The sequence below is a fragment of the Carassius carassius genome, chromosome 8 (assembly GCF_963082965.1).
Source record: "Carassius carassius chromosome 8, fCarCar2.1, whole genome shotgun sequence".
Taxonomy (NCBI): Eukaryota; Metazoa; Chordata; class Actinopteri; order Cypriniformes; family Cyprinidae; genus Carassius; species Carassius carassius.
This window is the reverse complement of record NC_081762.1, coordinates 18442238-18461253: the sequence shown is the minus strand read 5'-3', so window position 1 is coordinate 18461253 and position 19016 is coordinate 18442238. Positions and strand designations below refer to the sequence as shown.

General features: G+C 39.7%; 1 protein-coding gene across 2 annotated transcripts in view; it reads right to left on the bottom strand.

The window, feature by feature from the left end:
• LOC132145445 (collagen alpha-2(VIII) chain-like) overlaps positions 1 to 18324 on the bottom strand; it is a 50702-nt gene extending 32378 nt beyond the window's left edge. The window contains exon 1 of one of the 2 annotated variants that reach the window (XM_059556485.1): positions 17699 to 18324. The gene's annotated coding sequence lies outside the window, so the exon portion shown is untranslated. The remainder of the gene's footprint in view (positions 1 to 17698) is intronic. The other variant, XM_059556486.1, reaches the window with a different exon arrangement.
• Between the last annotated feature and the right edge of the window lie 692 nt (positions 18325 to 19016).

Below are 19016 nucleotides of genomic sequence, written 5' to 3'. Positions count from 1 at the left end.
CATCTCCAGTTAATTTCTTGTATTCAGGCCGTCAAGGTCAAGCATGATTAAAAACATGAACATGCTGAAAAGCTGCTTTATTGTAGCATTTGAAGTATTGTATTTCTAATTTGTTTTATGTTTAAAGGGATAGTCCACCTGAAAATGAAAATTCTCACTTGGATTTCATCAAAAATATCTTAATTTGTGTTATGAAGATGAACGAAGGTCTTATGGGTTTGGAACAACATGAGGGTGAGTAATTAAAGGGATAGTTCACTTTGAAACTAAATTTTGGTATGTTTTAGCTTACCTCAAAGGCATCCGAGATGTGGGTGTCCTTGTTTCCACAGTGTAAATTTTGATATTTTTAGGTCAAACCGTTCTTGTCTGTGACTCACATAATGCAGGTCTATGGTCACCACCTCAAAGAGCATGCACAGAGAAGCCCAAATTAAACAATTTCCCATCGTATGTACACACTTATGGTCTAAGACACGAAACGAGCGGTTTGTGTGAGAAAACGAACAGTATTTATATCGTTTTTACCTCTTATACACAAACACGTCCAAGTGATCTGAGGGCGCGCGTGCTTCCTGGTGTGTGACGTGTGCGCGCGTTCTGGCTTAGTCTGTGCAAGCGCCGGAAGTGATCTCTCGCGTGTACGTCACTCATTGTTTACACAGAGATTTCGGAGTTGTTACCTTTCACTCTGAAGATCTAAACATATTTAGACGTACAGGACATCGCAATAGAAGACGTTTTAGATACATGAACAGACAACGTTGATTTTTTTTCACAGCCATATTTATTTTAACCAGAATAACGTTACACAGACCAAGAACTCAGAGCGATGGAGGAAGCATCCGCTGCAGCAGCACATCTTCAGGCCTCAGAGAGACAGAGATCTCTTCAAAATTGGTGGTGTTCTTGTAGCAAGTGTAGTGAGATGCCAACAGAAGTGGAGAGCATATGTTGTCACGAATGGTACATAGCAATGCCACAACTACAAGACAATGACGAGGACATTGACAGTATCGCATCACACACCTGCCTGACTGAAGATCCTGAGTTTTCTCCGCTGTTGAGACGCAGCGTTTTGCACGTTGTGTTTAGTTTGCCACGTGTAAACTGGAGGCGACGTCCAATGCCAGAGGGACCCAATGGCACGCTGTCAATAGAGTGAGTAATGTGTTGTATTTTTATTATTATCGCAACGATTATAGGGTGCATTATAAACCAAATAATTACAATTACTGCATTATATTTCAGACAGTGCAGAGTGGTATAGTGTATTAAACAGTAAACAATGAGTGACGTACACGCGAGAGATCACTTCCGGTGCTTTCCGCGCTTGCGCAGACTAAGCCAGAACACACGCACACATCACACACCAGGAAGCACGTGCGCCCTCAGATCCCTTGGACGTGTTTGTGTATAAGAGGTAAAAACGATATAAATACTGTTCGTTTTCTCACACAAACCGCTCGTTTCGTGTCTTAGGCCATAAGTGTGTACTTATGATGGGAAATTGTTTAATTTGGACTTCTCTGTGCATGCTCTTTTAGGTGGTGACCATAGACCTCATTATGTGAGTCACAGACAAGAACAGTTTGACCTAAAAATATCAAAATGGAAACTAATGCGGAAACAAAGACACCTACATCTTGGATGCCTTTGAGGTAAGCTAAAACATACCAAAATTTAATTTCAAAGTGAACCATCCCTTTAATGACAGAATTTTCATTTTTGGGTGAACTAACCCTTCAATGCGTTAAAGCTACTTGCTTTAAAGCAATCAGGCTTTAGATGTCAGGATGTTTCATAACAGTTTTCTGCTGTTACTTCTTTTTTACCTCTAAGCAAACAGCAAAAAATAATTTTGGAATGAGTATATCAAGGCCTAAAGGTGGTCCTTTCAGAAAGGATATGATAGACAAAGATGAAGTGTGTTATCAATAGAAAATGAGATACCTGCTAATGTATAAACACTGCAAAATGTAATGAAACCTCAGGAATAGTAGGCTGATTTGTATGGCGTGTGGAGCTAATGGAGCAGATAACTGCCTCTGTCTGTCAAGCAATAGGAATATAATGCAAAAATAATAGTGCTGGAATGTTCGCCTCTACAAGTGTGTGTTGTTACAGGGTTTGGAGGAGACTTTGAGGCCATGAATCAAGCAGATGAACCCCACTTGAAAAACTTGCCTGGTCTAGACAAGACTCCTCCATGCAGTTTTATCGTTTCTGAAAAAAAAAAAAAAAATGGGGAAAAATTATGTTAGTGATACAGCATATAAGTGTTCCCTAAGGGAAATAAGACAATAAAGACAGCATTTTTAAGAATGGGGAAAGTTTGAACTTTTCACACCCTCCTACGCAGACTAAATCCCTAAATCTAGGCAATGACATCCAACGCCTTCGCAAAACCGACAGGAAATAGACACAAAGGACAGACAAGAAAACAAACACAGTCTAACTCTTTCTTTGCTTTTCCAAATTCTTTTTCTCGTGCTGGGTGCCGTTTGCTGAATCGCAGGCTGCCTAATAAGGAGACTGTGGTTTCTGCTGGAATGACTTAACTAGTGCTTAAAATGCTATTTTAATGATTTGTGTGAGAGTCTGTGATGGGAAAGTGAGAGAGAGGCAGATGAGAGATGATTGTACTAGTGTCTGTGGGCATCATGGTTCAGGATCTATTTCCATGCTTAATGCCAAAATCACTCTCATCCCCCATATCTCCCCCAAAGATGAATAATTCACTATAAATGTACTCTAGCAGCCTCATCGAGCTGCTTAGTTCACTAGCACAGGGTTTTTAAATGTATTAATGCCAAGGACCCCCAATATGATGATCCCGTTAGGAACCCCCTGCCTAAAATATAAAGGCAGCTATATGTTTTTATATATAAAGACCCAAATACCATGTGACATTTTTATTTTATATATAGACATGTTGTTTCTAAAATTAAATATCATTGTATTAAATACAATATGTATCATGAAAACTTTTTCTAAGGGAAAAATATGTACTTTCTATTGAGAAGTTACTTTATGTAAGCTTTTATCTATCCGACATCTGAATATAAAGGAAATAATTTCAATTCAGTTAAATTATAAAAAATAATAATTAAAAAAAAGTGTTCCCAAGCAGCTTTTATAAAAACTCGCCATAGATGTAGTTAGTAAGAGGAGACAATAGCATGGAAAAACGTCTCTAGGTTACGTATGTAACCCTAGTTCCTCGAGGGAACGAGACGCTGCGTCAAATGCGCTTTGGGGAACGCGCCCAGCGTGAGCGACTCTGAATATCGTGTGTAATCAGTCCAATGGAAGAGCGTGACGTCACAGGCGGGGTGACATAAGCGACCAGGAAGCTATAAAAGCACGTGCCGCGCAGCTGGCGTCAGCTTCGAGTACCAGCAGGCGCCAGCAGGGGTGCCGGGGGTATGGTTCCGAGACGCAGCGTCTCGTTCCCTCGAGGAACTAGGGTTACATACGTAACCTAGAGACGTTCCTCTTCAGGAACTCGAGCTGCGTCAAATGCGCTTTGGGGAACGAGTACCAACGCCACCAGACTACCAAACCCCTGCCTAGTGTGTATCCGAAGAGCACAGCTTAGGACAAGAGGACAGAAGCGCCTGGAGTGACTGGCATATCTAGGCCATAGAATCTAACAAACGTAGAGGGCGTGGACCAGAAGCGGGACCAGCACCGCGGCGAACGCTGGCGAAGGCCCCCACCTCGAAGAGGGCCCTCCGGGAATGAAGCAGCCGCACCGACATTCGCTCACAGTGCGGACAGTCAGCCCCCTCGAGAGCCGACTCAGCGTGTTTCGCTCCCAGGCAAACCACGCATAAGCTGTGTGTATCCCCACCCGTTATATATCGCAGGCAGGGAGGAACACACAACCTATAACGTGATTTGGAATCGCCTTCGCTATGCTTTGATTTCGCCTTGCTCTTCGGGATGTCTAGGAGCTCTAACTGGACAGACAACAGTAAAAAGGACTCACAAGAAAAATAAGTGACATTCACACACAGAGCGCTTGCTGAAAGACGTGAAGCTGACGCCAGCTGCGCGGCACGTGCTTTAATAGCTTCCTGGTCGCTTACGTCACCTGCCTGTGAAGTCAAGCTCTTCCATTGGACTGATTACACACGATATTCAGAGTCGCTCACGCTGGGCGCGTTCCCCAAAGCGCATTTGACGCAGCTCGAGTTCCTGAAGAGGAACTCCCTAGAGAGATACAACACAAATAGTTTCACAAATAATTTCTCCTTAAATAAACTAATAAATGATATGCTGTTAAAGTACAGTTTGTATTTTTTCTCATTTTGTATTTCCCTTTAAAGGGCTCTGACTCCCATTCCCAAATGAAAGGTGGGAATGCACTGACATCCACTTTGTTTTTAAATCAAACCATTCCCAACTTCCTGTGCATGTGATTTAAATTTGCCCGAGCTTCATTTTGTCTCTACGACTGTAGTTATATGAGCAGTTTGTAGTGGATGGTGACTTAAATTCCAGTATTTTTCAGAAACACATGGCTTTGTTTGGGTTACTGAACTACATCAGTACGGCCCTAAGAGGACACAAGACGGTCATTAATACCGCAGAAGAACATTTGCAGTCCAGTTGATTATCATTTTTATGCAGCAGTATTTCAGTCGAAGGACAGCAGAGGTACTGTTTTGTCTGATGGGATTCAAAACTATTTAGTCAGCAGTAAGGCACGTAACCAATTTTTCCTTCTTTTTCAGTGAATAATCTGAAAAAGACGTTTTTGGAAAGGAAAGTGGATTTCATGAAGAGCATTTTGTCCCTGTCAGATCATCTCTATGTCTGCAAACCTCTCACCTGTGGATGATAACATTATACAGCTTATACAACATTAAAACATGTTTTTTAAAGTGCTTTTCCTTAAGTCACTTTGGCTAAAAGACTCTGCTAAATGGTAAAAGTAAATATGAGTTATTCAAGTTTGGTACATCACTGCAATACTAATAATAAGGCTAATGAAAACATTCCTCTGCGGGCTCATATGGATTCTATAAATACGTAATAGAGATATTTATGCAATGACTCTGTGGGACAGTATGACCAATGCAGCTATTTGCAAACAGAAACATTCCTAATTCAATTACTGTTAAACCCACACACTCATATGAGCTGCCTAATGCATTGCCCAAGCATACGGTGGCACTCTATTCTGTAGAGCATGATGGGATGCAGGAAGTGTGTTTGGTTGCTTAAGAACTGCCACACAATACCCTCCAGATTTAATATCCTCTTATTGAGTCTCGGCTGAATGTAAACGGATTAGCAGTTGCTACTTGGACTCGATCACGCGGTGCAGTCGGAGAACTCCGATTCTGCAGGTTTTGTTTCTCCAGATTCACCTACATTTGGTTAAAGCAGGTGGGTAAGTCCTGCAGGGGTCACACTTTGTATTGTTTTGACTGGGCTATCAGATAAAAAAACCCATAGGGAGTCTTGGCAATGTTATGAGCCTATGAAGGCCGGATCATGTTCATAGAGACTTGGGCTCCACTCAAACAAGCTTAATAGTTCGACTCTTTCTAGCTATGCCAGGAAAATAAATCTGTGACAGGGATAACTATGTTTGAACCAAAGGAAATCATGCATTGTCTTTTGAGTTGGGTCATCTTCAAAAAGGACAGGACTGGAAGCGCCTTTGGAAGATCTTTATTTCAGTGCAGGATAACAGGAACAACTAAGACTTTGTCTTGTCATGGCTTGTATTACAGGCTGCTTTGAACTTAAAATGCCCCTGGTTTAATTTCTCATCAATTCAACAAGGTTATGATGATGACATCTGGATGTCAGGATTAGTTTTCCAATGTAATTACCAGGTAAAGATACACACAATGCACAAAACGAAAAGGAATTATACTTGAACAAATGATTTTGATTATTCAGAAAGGTGTTTTTTTGAACTTTTACTCACTTCATTGCATCATTTAGATTTATGTGTTTGTCAGAGAAGAAAACGGGCATCACAAGCTGAGTGGATAAGCTGAGGATGACCTTCATCTGAGCAGGCATGAGTTAGCAGCTTTTCCAGACATGTGGCTCAGACAGGAAGTTCAGAAGAAATCCTCTTGTTGTAATTATTTGGAACAGGTAGTCTCTCATTTTACACAAACACTTGAAATGGGAAGAAATATAACGGATTTATGGAAATCTCTATATCAGAGTAATATAATAATAAAAAAGTAAACTGCGACCTCATTTTCTACCACTGACTGTATCCGACAGCCTTTTTTTCTCACACTCAACATTTTGGGGCTAGAAAGCTTTGTGATTGTCAGTTTTCAGTGTCACATGATCCTTCAGAAGTCATTCTAATATTCCGCTTTTAATGTTGAGATTTTTTTTTATTATCAGTATTGAAAACAGCTGTGCTGCTTAATATATATATTTTTTGTGTGTAAAGCATGATAATTTTGTTTTTAAATTATTCAATGAATAGAAGGTTTAAAAGAACAGCATTTATTTGAAATAGAAATCTTTTGTAAAATTATAAATGCTCTTTCTGTCACTTTGATCAATTTAATGTATCCTTGCTGAATCGCACAATGTTACTTTATTATTTAAAACTACAGTGGCATGCGAAAGTTTGGGAACCCCTTGCAGAATCTGTAAAAATTTGAATAATTTTAAAAAAATAACCAAGATCATACTAAATGCATGTTAGTTTTTTATTTAGTACTGTCCTGAGTAAGATATTTTACATAAAAGATGTTTGCATATAGTCCACAAGACTGGATCTCAAAATCATACAGTCACCACTGGAAAGGGTGTAAATATGAGAAAGAAGCTGGAAAACTGAAGAATCTGCATGACCTGAAGGATTTTTCTGAAGAACAGTTCCCAGTTTAACTGTTCAGAACAAACAAGGGACTCATGCACAACCATCACAAAACAAAAAAGACAGTCGAGGACCATCCAGGTAACAGCACACAGTATTAAGAACTAAGGGTTCCCAAACTTTCGAATGGGGTTATTTTAATAATTTCAGCAATTATTTTGTGATGTGGACTAAATGTAAACATCTTTTATGTACATTATCTTACTCAGGACAGTACTATATAAAAAATAACATGCATTTTGTATGATCTCTCTTATTTTGTCACATTTTAACAGATTCTGCAAGGGTTTCCCAGACTTTCACATGCCACTGTACCTCACAATAAATAGCCTTTATTTATTTGTGTAGAAACAAACTTCTATAGGTATATGTCTCCTATAATAAAGTCAAAATGTCTTGAATCAAATTATGGTCAAATAATAGCCTCCAAAAGGGATGTCAAAAGGATGTGAATGAGGATGGATTGTCTCTGAGAGAGACAAACCCAAATCCTTTCCTCTCTCGTAGCTTTAGCCGGGGTAATTGGATACAGTGTACCTTTTACACGAAGGAAAGAAAGTGGGCCTTTGAGATTTAGACAAATAGCACACTGATCTTGATTGCACAATCGGTGCAAGGCACGGGACATTCTGAGACGAGACAAACAAATTGCAGGAAACAAGGGTTGCATGTAGGATGGTCTCCTTAATCAGGCAAAAATCTCCAGCTAGAGGCAAAACTAAAGCGAGCCTGTACGTTTCTGTAAAAACCTTTTAAAACCTCATGCTGATCAAAGCACTAAAGCCACTCTAGCTAAATTATTGCACAGGCATCAAGCCACTTGAAGATGAATATCACACAGTCTCATAACACATGGGAAAGTTTTTTCCTTATACACTATAAAGGATAAAAAAAATACTGCTCATGGGGCTGGAAGTGCTGGTGAGCCACACTTGGATCAGGTACGACAGTGTCGCTTATTGGCAAGACAGATTTAACAAAAGCTCTGGTTTGCATTAGCAAAGCAGCAAAAAACAAAGGTTTTATTGGATAAATATTCACGAAAGGAAAGAGAGAACAAGGACAGAGTGTCTAATCAGTTGTAAGTCTCATTAAACGCAAAGCAATTAAATGAAGAAACTGAAAATAACATCAACCTGATTGAAGCAATATCAGTCTTCAAATAAACAGCTCAGAAATTACATTTGGATTAGTTTAGATTTTCTGAAACTTTTTAAAGGCATTTTAAAGGGTTGGAGGAACATAGTGACCAACTTATTTAGTCAACATGTTCCATCTTTCTTCAGCAAGTGCTAGCATATGTGAAAGGTCAACCGCGCTGCATCAGGAGCCAGTTCTCCATGCTAACATGAATCTCTTCCTTGCTGTGGTTAAGGGAGAACACAAGTGATCTGTTGTGCTTGGGAGTTGGATGGTGCACGGCCCATTTAAGTGCTCTCATCTTTGGCCAGCTTGTCAAGCTCTTCCTTCATTCTGTCACACCAAACTGCCCGGAGATGCAAAGTTTACTGGGCAATGGTAAAGCATGAGGCGGAGGGAAGGGGGAATTTAAAATTATAATTATTAGTGTTTTGGATGCATATGAAAGTGGGACTTCTGGAACAGAATGTGATAGGATAACATGTAATGAGACTTATCTATCTATCTATCTATCTATCTATCTATCTATCTATCTATCTATCTATCTATCTATCTATCTATCTATCTATCTGTCTGTCTGTCTGTCTGTCTGTCTGTCTGTCTGTCTGTCTGTCTGTCTGCCTGCCTGCCTGCCTGCCTGTCTGTCTGTCTGCCTGCCTGCCTGCCTGCCTGCCTGCCTGCCTGCCTGCCTGCCTGCCTGCCTGCCTGTCCGTCCGTCCGTCCGTCCGTCCGTCTATCTATCTATCCGTACGTCTGTCCGTCTGTACATCCGTCTGTCTGTCTGTCGATCGGTCAGTCTGTCGATCGGTCGGTCTGTCCATATGTCTGTCTGTCTGTTTGTCTGTCTGTCTGTCTATCTGTCTGTCGATCGGTCTGTCCATCTGTCTGTTTGTCTGTCTGTCTGTCTGTCTGTCTGTCGATCTGTCTGTCTGTCTGTCGATCGGTCTGTCTGTCGATCTGTCTGTCTGTCGATCGGTCTGTCTGTCTATCTGTCTGTCTGTCTGTCTGTCGATTGGTCTGTCTGTCTATCTGTCTGTCGATCGGTCTGTCTGTCTATCTGTCTGTCGATCGGTCTGTCTGTCTGGCGATCGGTCTGTCTGTCTATCTGTCTGTCGATCTGTCTGTCTGTCGATCGGTCTGTCTGTCTATCTGTCTGTCGATCGGTCTGTCTGTCTATCTGTCTGTCTGTCTGTCGATCGGTCTGTCTGTCTGTCTGTCAATCTGTCTGTCTGTCTGTCTGTCGATCGGTCTGTCTGTCTGTCGATCTGTCTGTCTGTCGATCTGTCTGTCTGTCTGTCTGTCAATCTGTCTGTCTGTCCGTCGATCTGTCTGTCTGTCGATCGGTCTGTCTGTCTGTCTGTCTGTCGATCGGTCTGTCCATCTGTCTGTCTGTCTATCTGTCTGTCTGTCGATCGATCTGTCTGTCTGTCTGTTGATCGATCAGTCTGTCTGTCTGTCTGTTGATCGGTCTGTCTGTTGGTCTGTCTATCTGTCTGTCTGTCGATCGATCGATCGATCGGTCTGTCTGTCTGTCGATTGGTCTGTCCATCTGTCTGTCTGTTGATCGATCGGTCTAAAATCCAGGCCTGGTCCTCTCTCGTCCGTCACTGTGGTCGCTCCTGTTTTATGTCCTTCCATCTCCTCCGTGGGACTCGAGACCGGTGGGTCGAGCAGGTGTCGCTCATTTCCAATCACTCCACCGGCCTCGCTCCTTTCCCACGGCTCTCGGCGCCACCCCACTCGTCACGGTCACCAAGATCTGACTTTTTTGCATTGGAAAACATTGACAGAGTAAACTGTCATAATGACAAAGCCATTTGACTATCTTGTTCATAAACAATGGTGTCAGGACACTTTCATTGACATGAATACTTGCTTTTGAATAATGACCTATCCATTTTGAGCAAGTGACACGCTTTTGCAGGTTATCAACTAGGTTTTGCAGTTTGCACTAATTGTTTTGAGAACTGCATTAACTATTGTTCACATTTAAATAGTGATGCGAGAAATGCACCAAAGCGACTGAGAAAAACTGTAAATGTTGAAAACCATTGTACTGCTTATATGATATTTGTGGAAACTGTTCCCTTTTTTTGGATTGTTTAACAAATAGAAAGTTCAAAAGAATAGCATTTATTTGAAATAGAAATACTTTACTTTCACATTTTATATTCAACTGCATCCTTGCTGACTAAAAGTATTGATTTATTTCCAAAAACAAAATCAAACAAACAAACAAACAAACAAACAAACATTAAGAAATTATTTTAAAAACCAACCCCAAACTCTTTAATAGTAAAGTTTTTTTTATGCATGTTGTTTCTATCTTTAAGGCCCTGTGCAATGCCTACTGTCCATCTTTGCTCACTGCATAACAAATTAAAACATATTTTTAAGGATTTGTCTATATGTCTAACATAAGCTTTATCAAATGAACTACCTGCACTGAAAGACACAATAACTATACAGAACCAGAACCACAAATCATTTCTAAAATAACAATGATCTGATGGAAGCTGGATGAAGATGAGTATGGGTAATGTTTCTAATGTACTTCTGGAAGAATCTTACTTAAAAGTGCAAGGGTAACAACTGGAACTGTTGTCGGTAGTTTTCTCAATTCCCCTAAGAAGTCGTCGGAAGAAAAACTGGGAACGCATGCAAAGAAATATTATCCAAGACTTAAGCTGAAGTAAATAACCTCTGAAGCCTTATTCCCATCTCTGCTGTTGCAGACCATCCATCAACCCTTCCCTTAATGTGAGAAAAGAGGGTAAAAAATCTTGGTCTGGGAGGACAAAGACAAAGTTATAACTGGAGTTTTATTTTAAGGATTTGACCCAGAGAGGAACTGGCACTGTTCTGCGTCTTTCCTGTAGTCTTGGATTCCCTCATCAGTTTGGCTCCCAGATGCTGAACAAGACTAATGAGAAAGCCGGTAAAATCAAGCAGCATCCAATTAAAAGAAATCAAGTCCCTCTGAACCTTAAAGCCCGTCAACTGATGTACCATTACGATTCAGTTGGGTTCGGTTGTGCAGGTAGAACTAAATCAAACAATCTTATTTCGATATTCTGTCAATGGCTTGCAATGCAAGATTTAGGAACATCATGCACGCAAATAAAGGGTTTTATTCTGCAAAACACAAAGCAAAAATATGCCATTTTGGCTGCTAAATTAAAACATAGAAAACCAAAGAAATATTAAATGTTGTATTTGCTTTTTTTTGAAGTCCTCTGTGAAGCTTCTGGGATTTCACCTTCCTTCCATGTGTCCAAATAATATTTTGAGTCACAGAATTTGACCAAAGGCATTTCGGGAATTCAGTGTGCCAAACCATGAACCACTGTTTCATCACAAACATCAAATAAACTGTAGTATATGAGTAATGAGTCATAAAAAAGGGGGTAAAAGTGAGGATCAATCATATATATATATATATATATATATATATAAAAGGCAGAAAGAGCAAAATCATGCCTCAAAACTTTCTTCTCAAGACTCTTTCGTCAGTGTTTCATTCTAATACTTCTACTAAGGTCCAGAAGAACCATGGCAATCAATAGCTGGCGACGATTACACAAACAATACAAATATATGTTGGATGAAAATAGGTCCATAAAAATATACTGTTTCTGTTTACAATGTTGTCTGCAATTGACAGTTGCAACTAATGTTCAGTATTGGTGTGAAAATGTCTTGACTGTCTGGCTCTCGGTCTTGTCTGATCAGACAGCATCAGATTGTGATTGTGGAGATGTTTGCTGGGTCTGAATGACAGAGAGGCTGCTGAAAGAGCTGATACTGTGCAAAAGGAAAAATAATAACAGCTGCTTGCCAAGCTTCCCCATTTCCTTCTATTGCCAACGGAATGGAAAATCTCATCCACATCCAGTGCATTTTCAAGAGCCAGGGGAAAGAAAATGAGGGAATGCAGTGAAGAGGGGAATGTGAAAATGAAAGACAAGACGAATAGCAACTTTATTGATCCCTGAAGGGAAATTTAGTAAAACTGTGAGATTACTGGGAAGCCAAAAGTATCGCTTAAGTAACAAAGGTTGAGGGGAGAGATGCTGGTTATTGTTTTATTCTTTTCTTTTTCATAGTGGAGAACAAACAAACACAAGACATGGACTGCAAACTGGTTTAATTATATCTTGTTTTTTAATAAAAATACCTGAATCTCGCTTAATATTGTTTTTTACTTGCTTAGTTGTTTTGACTTAAGCATAAGTCTATTTAAATATATGTATATATATATAGATAGTGCTGTCGAACAATTAATCGTGATTAATCACATTTAAATTAAAAGTTTTTATTTACACAATATATAATATATAAGTATATACAGATACATACAGAATATATTTTGAAAATATTTACATGTATTGTTTGGCAGCACTAATATATATATATATATATATATATATAAATACTGATTAAGAAAATGATTTTTTTTTTCAGTGCATTCACATAGTTGTATGTGATTTATGATATTTGAAATCAGCCCTGAGTCTAAGCCCAGATCTGTGCCGCATTCATCAGACTTAAATTAAATCTGTTAATTTCCGCAAGCATGTGTTCAATTTTGTCCTGAGAATAGTAAAACAGACACATCTGTTCAGGGCAGTACACCTTTCCACTCAATCAATTAAACAGTTGACATCTTCACACCCTAGCACCCACAGAATAAACCCATTGGCCTTCACAGATAACCTCCCCTTTCCTGGATGTGTTTGCACCTCTTTTCCTGTCCAGACCAATTCATGCACAACCCACTGGAACAAAGCCTCATGCAACAGGATGTTTGATTGAGCGACCGGCGGCATTTTTCGCTAAGGTCTGAGATGTTCACACACTTCCTCACAAAGGCACGCACCCTCATCTAATCGGCGAAGCAGGCTAAGCATGTTGCTGATTGCAGAGTCGGCTTATGCCAAAGTGCTGTTTCCGACAGCTTTGAGGGTAATTCCTCATTCTCTGTTTTTCTTTTGTCTGTTATACCTTAAGTGGAGAATGGGCGGAAGGAACGAAGTCTGGAGAGCACCATCAAACAGACTTTGGGGAAAAGCACAGTTCCTCAAAGGAATGCACTGCTTGCCTTGTAGCACCATTGAACAGGACTGGTTTTCCTCTCTCTTGGTGAGCGAAAAACATCTAGAAACAAATGGTAATGGTGAGAGATGGGGGCGTGAGTTCCTGGAACGTAACACAGTCAGGCATATGCTTTTCCCGGAGCATGAGTGGTATTCGCCTTCATTTCCTGTTTAAAGTGAACACCAAATAAAGGAGGTTTGAAGGTTACCACGCGGTTAATGAGAAGAACCTTTCTGCCAACATTATTGGGCTCAAAATAACAGAGTATGATACCATAGTAAGCCAAACAAAGCGGGAATATATAGACGAATTGATTACACTGCGAAGTTTTAATAATGCATTAGGTATCATGAACTAACATTGTTCTCTGTTGTTCATAATACATTAATGTCAATTTATACAGTGCAAAAAATCCTATTGATGAGTATTTTTTGCTTTATTTTCCAGTAAAAATAGCTACAAATTCTTTAAAACAAGATCAATTTAGGATTTATTTTCAGAGAATGTATCTGTAATACAAGTGTATTTAGTTTTAGAACACTTACAGATATTTTACACATTTTAAGTGTAACAAAGATTAAAAATGTGCCAGTATGATAAAATACACCTGTATTCAAGATAAAATGTATAAATTAACAAATTTACAAATTACCTTTATGTTGTTCTAAACCTGTATGACTTTCTTCTGTACAAAAGAAACTATTTAGAAACATTTTTGTTAACAAAAAAAAAAAAAAAATGTAAATGTTCTTCAGAAAAAAAAGTACATTAAGCTCGTTTCAAGAAATGTAAGATAATTTGCAACACGAAAAACAAGCCAAATGAGACACTGAAGATATCACTGATAAGAACCTCATTGTGAGGTGTCACCAATGGATTTTTAAGGTACAATTTAAGGTGAAATTACAATTTATAAAGAAAGAAACGAGGACTTTGTCATCTAAAATTTCTCAGATGTACACACAGCACCAGAGGCACAGACTGTGAGCCTGTGTGTGTTCTTCACATTCCCATGTAGCAGGGTTTGTGTTTGCACAGTCAAGGTCAGAAACTCTGCCCTCAAGTGGCACCATATATAAAAAAAAAACAATGTGGATTACTGGTCTTCTCGCCAGAGAAGGAATACATTTCCTGGTTGGCAAACAAGCATCAGTAGGTTTATGAATAATGTAAAAAGGGAAGAAGGTTCTCCATAATGACATGACAATACATATACTTCATAAATTTGACACTCAATTCTGTCCTATATGTACATTTATTCCTTCACCTTGGGTGAGGGTTCGCTGGCCAACATACAAGACATCGCCTCTCATAAACCCGAAGTAAAAGTTCAACCTATTGGTGTGTCCAACATTTCCCATATGCTTCTCAGTCTGCACTGGGCCAGATTCTCTGTCTAGTCTCTCCCACTGATTGAGCATGTGTAATGGATTTCGTATCATTTTCCTCCGTTGCACGGTAAAAAAATAAAAACTCAAAGTGGAATTGAATCTGCAGTAAGCCATTACAAGCTAAATGAAAAGAGACATCTATAATGGTTTGGATAAGCTTTGCTTCTTTTTACTTTTCAGATATGGCTTCTCTAGGGCACACATTTACATCCACCTTAACATAAAGGAATCTAAAGCACAAGGAAATATGGTTTTTATTGTCTGCGTTGGACCTTATAAACAGGATTCAGTGACTGAAAATTGCCCTAGAATTAACAAGGCAGATGGTTGGGCATGGACAAAGGCTTACTGACCAGCACAACCAATAAGTGTGAACCGATTATGAATGGTCCATATATAAAAGCCTCCGTCAGGTCAGTTGGAGTCATGTAATGTAATAAAGAAAGAAATGCATTTCATCAGGCCCAGCCTGGCAGAGCCAACCGACATCATAAAAAGCAGTCAGCAGAGTTATTGGGCCATCCCAAAGGTGGGTTTCCATGGTTACAGCATTGCCTCCCATTAAGGCTTCACACTGCCAAAGTATTTGCCTTTGTGTTCTTTGCCCAAGCAGTCAAAAATTGAGTGGTCACCATGACCCTTTCAGCTCCTGCTGTTAGATGCCATAATTACACCATCTGGACCCCAAAAATAAAAAAAAATATATAAAAAATTATGAATTACATTATGAAAGCTAAATATATTTAAATATTTTTATTAACTGAAATAAAGATGAAATAAAATATAATATTGTATATAAATAAAAAAACAAAAAACAAAAACAAAAAAACCTTGAACTATTGGGAAATAACTGAAATAAAAAGGTTGAAAAGTGGAAAATGACTAAATAATAAAACAGGAAAAAATCAATTAAAGCTAAACAGAAATGTTTAAAACAAAACTAATAAAAATCAGAAAATCACATAAAATACTTAAACTTACATTTAAATGAAAATGTTAAATAAAACATAAAAGCTAATTCTAAATATTATTAAATACTACAGTATAAAAGTATATAAATAAAACTAAAATAACAGTAGTCCAATGTTGTTTTGGACCCCATTGACTTTCACTGCATGAAAAACAAACAAACAAACAAACAAACAAACAAACAAACAAATGAAAAACCAGCTGTATTATTCTTCAAAATATTTTCTTTTATGTTTTATGTACAGGTTTGGAACAACATAACACAGATGAGTAAATGAACGAATGTTCATTTTTGGGTGAGCTATCCCTTTAAAATCTTAGAACTGACTAGTCATGATGTCATTTTCCTGCTGCTCCAGGAGAAATTACTCGCATGACATTTACAGCTCAGGTGACTGGCTGAAAAATGTCTACGGCCCCATGTGCAAAATGTCAGATTTCGAAATGAAAAATAAACTGTGAATGCAAAGAAATGGCTTTCAGCGGGTATAACAGACCTCCTTGGCTTTACCTAACAGAAATGTGCATGTGGGGAGAAGGGTCAAAGTATGTGTGAGAAGAAGAGAGGTGTTTGGTGGATTGAAGCCTTTGCTGTAATAGCAGTCAGAAAGGTGGGACGCTGTCTGCTGCATCTTCTGATAACAGGACCAGATGAGAAACATTCATCATAAAATCACATCATACTTCACAGCTGACTTTACCATCCTCTGAACTAATCACAGAAGACAGCATCCCATCTAGAAGCATTGGACCATTTCCAGACGGAGGAATCAGAAGGGTGTGAGGATGATGGGCCCCTTATCTGTGCAGTGTCTTGGACACGTTTTCTTTAACCTCTATTTTCCACTCAGGGGTTCAGATCACGTCGGAGGCTTGTGTAATGTGGCAGCCCAAGCGGCACCAACGCACAGGTTCGCACAGACCTCAACCGCTTCTCCTCCTGAAAGCCATCATGTTGAGACACCAAATGTTTTTAGAGGAGAGCATGTCATCTTTTCCAGACTGGGTCTGTTTCAGTTCTGTAGAAGCTGGGCCCTGCTACTCAGATGAGAAAAAAGTATTATTGAATACTATTCCCCAGTGCTCTCGGTGAAGAATGTATTATGAAAGCACATTCCCTTCTCTCTCACAGTCCTCTCTTGCTCTCGGTCTGAAATTAAGACTGCTGCACAGAGCTCATGCCATGTCCAGTAGTTGATTATGTGTGGAAAAGCTCTTTTAGACATATTATGACAAAACATCATGTACAAAACTTGCTGAGGTGAGAAGCTACAGCTGACAAAGATACATCAAATGTTGAAAAAAAACCAACACTAGAAATTTCCATTCAAGTCAACATGAAATGCCTTTTGCGACATAATCAGACATATTTTTTTTAGATCATTTAAAGAGAAAAATTAAGGATGGCAAGATTTTGTCCATTAAAAACCTATTGGCTCCTAATAAACGGCCTTTAATATTACTTCTACTAATAATAAATAGGGTCCAATTTGTTTTAACCTCTGAAGTGAACTATACCTGACAGATCAAAATGCAACACTTTCATAATAATAATTTCATTTTGGTTTCACGTTGACTTCAAAAGAGCCGATTTTATGTGACATTTAACCTCTGAAGTGGACTATGTCTGACAGGACAAAATGAAATGCTTTCAGAAGCTGAAAAGTGGGCATGGACTTCAAAACACCGTGGGCGGAGCTACATTTAAGTGAGTGACACTGGTGCACAACAGAGTGCAGACCAAACAGTCCCAGGTGTTAGTGAGAGCAAGACTGCTGCAGTTATATAACTCGCTCCCTCTCCAACTCCTAAACAGCTGTGAGACCTACCACACTACCTGAACCACACATCCTATACAGCCACAAGCACACGCAAACCACAAACACACAGAAGCAGCATCAGCATTAATGCAATGGTAGCCACATGGCTCTGTTTAGAAAACTGCGCCACATATTTTGCAGAGATTAATGGGGGTAGAGCACTAAAACATTCTGGTAATCTGCATTGTGTGTAGCCGTGCGCTGAGAATTATGTTGGTCTCATGATTGAGATGTGAACCCAACTGTTTTTCCTCTCTCTCTCTCTCTCTCTCTTTCTCTCTCTCTCTCCCTGTCTTGCATTTGGATTCAATTGCTGAGAAGCAACAGGATATGAAAAACGTTTTCAGAGATGACATATGCCTGGACCCAGAGGGGAAGGAGAATGAAAGATTCAGATATGAACTTACCTCACCCTTCTGCTTCACCTCAACTACTCAGGCAGGTAACTTCTGCAGGTCAGGTGGCTTCTTTTCTGCGTTCCCTCTTCAGACGGTCATCTCTGGAGAAATAACTTGAGAAGTTGTGACGGGACCCCGCAGACAGGGAAGTCTCGGCAATGTCTTGGCACTTGGTCGCAGTGAAATATTGTTTACAAACGCGCAGAAAGAACAAACAACTCTAGAGAAAGTTCTGCTTCTCAATGGCAGGTGCCGGTCTGCTTTTTATTCTTTTTTTCTGTCTCTGGTGAAAATTAAGTCCATGTGCTTGTTGCAGTAAAGGGGGAAAAAGTCCTTGTGGTGCTGTCTCCAGCCTGGATACAAGTAGATTTCAGACGCACCTTCTGATTCTCTGTTCACTCTCACAGGGTGGAAAGTAGGAGGGAGAGAGAAAGAAAGAGAGAGAGAGAGGGAGAGGGAGAATGTGAGAGGCAGGGTGCTCAACTTCACGAGGCAGTGGCTCTCCTGACTCCAGGCAAGAAGAGGACCTCCTTACAGGGCTTTTAACTGGGGGCAAAGCACCTGGAAGCTCCCAGTCTCTTTTTTCTTGCAAGTATTTTTTTTCCAAACAGAGAGAGTGGATTGTTTCTCTGGTTCCCTCCATACAAAAGGCAAGTGTCTGTGGCCAGGCAGAATAAGGAAGCAGTATAGAGGATGGGGTGGGGTAGGTGGAGTAAAGGGATGGATTTGCACCCCTCCTCTTTTCCCGGTAACCATTTAAGCCCTTGTTTTCCCACCTCCAACATAAACATCTGCAAACAAATGCTTGCACTCATACAAACAGACAAATCTTTCCCAGAAAGCACCTTTTGGAAAATTCAGACTGTGCTGGCACAGCTCACAGTGCATCGATTTCACTTTGGCGAGAGCATTCTTTCACAAAACGGCTCAAATTTGCTGTCCAAAACGTTCCAGTACAAGATTATAAGCACGTATGCAGCAGCAAGTACAGTGGATGTCTGTTTTTGTGTAATCTTGCCAGACTCTCAGCCAATTAAACCAATCAGTTTTATGAGATGAGATTAAATTTCTTGGCTGACTGATCTAGACTGCGAACCACTTAGCAACAGTTCTCAAGTGGAACCTTTCCCAGATGAATTTCTACGATAATATGTACAAATGCTTAATTCAAAATGTGTAAAGCAGCGTTTTGAGGATACACAGTTAATGGGCCATATTAGCTAATTCGAATTCTCCAGGAATAAAAATCCCTCGATTATCTTGAATAATTGTGCGAAGAGTGTGTAAGAACAAGCACTGTTACAGAATCTCTTATCTAGACCAAAAT